The following is a 1350-nucleotide window of genomic DNA, read 5'->3' as shown; positions in this document are numbered from 1 at the left end:
TTTTGTGCCCATATAAATAGGTGTTTTTCTTCTCTTTATTGGCCTTCAAAAGGCCATAGGAGAGTGGGTGGAGAATCGATGCACTTTTTGGACCGTTGATTAAGAATCACGGATTGGCGGCACATGTCAGGCGAGTTTGTTTTATAATGTATATGGGTCTTTCCATCATTTCAACTTGGTCCCTTCTTTTAATGCTCAATTGACTTCTTTGTTTTATAAAGGTTATATTTTGTTTTTATAATGTAAATGGTTCTTTCCATCATTTTAATTTGGCCCCTTCATTTAATGCTCACTTGACTTTTTTTCTTTTTTAAATTTTTGTTTAGTTTATAAGTTTTATAAAGATTATATTTTCCTTTTATAGTGTAAGTGTCTCTTTTCATCATTGTGATTTGGTCCCTTTATTTAATGCTCACTTGATTTTAAAAAAATCTTTGTTTAATTTATAAATGGGTCTCTTCATTTAAGGATCTAATGACTTTTTTGTCAACTTTTTGATTTAAAACATATTTTTTTCCTTGTAATTTTTTTTTCGTTTATAGATAACTTCTAACTAAAAAAGTATAAATTCTCCTTAAATGAAAGAATTTTTTCACCATTGAAGAATTTTGTTTTTCAACTTTTGGCTTTGATATGCAAATGTCGCCTTATTACTTAGTGCATGTATTATTATCAAGGATTAGCTTTAGAATTTTTTCACACAACTAATTTTTTTTTTCAACTCTTTGTTTCGGTATGTAAATGTCACCTTGCTACTTTAGTGCATGTATTATTATTAGGAATTAAGTTTAGACATTTTCAATATTCATTTGTATCCTAAATATAATATGGATTTCTTTCATTTAATAGCATGCATCATTTTATTGTGTAGATTGTTTTATTTATATATTTATACAAGAATTGGATCAATTCTTAAACTCTCACTAATATTTTATATGCTTTATGTTTTCATGAGGTCAATTAATATAACACTCATACATAAGGGCATAAGGAAAAGCAAAGATTTTTTGTATAATTTCTTTGTCATTGAATTAAATTGTTGGATGTTCTCCATGTGGCATTTGAACGTTTTTGGATTTAAATGTGCGCATATGGGAGTGTCCCCCCCACTCCTCTCACTTCATTGGAGTCGAGGTAGCTCTCTCTCTCTCTCTCTCTCTCTCTCTCTCTCTCTCTCTCCAACTAGGTTGTGCTTCTCCATCGGCTATAATATCAACTTAGCTTTGCTGGATTCTCTCACTTCATTGGAGTCGAGGTAGCTCTCTCTCTCTCTCTCTCTCTCTCTCTCTCTCTCTCTCTCTCTCTCTCTCTCATCAACTAGGTTGTGCTTCTCCATCGGCTATAATATCA

This window comes from Adiantum capillus-veneris, chromosome 16 (assembly GCF_014529385.1).
Source record: "Adiantum capillus-veneris isolate H3 chromosome 16, ASM1452938v2, whole genome shotgun sequence".
NCBI classification, from domain to species: Eukaryota; Viridiplantae; Streptophyta; class Polypodiopsida; order Polypodiales; family Pteridaceae; genus Adiantum; species Adiantum capillus-veneris.
The sequence above is the reverse complement of the archived record's forward strand: the minus strand, read 5'-3'. Positions refer to the sequence as shown.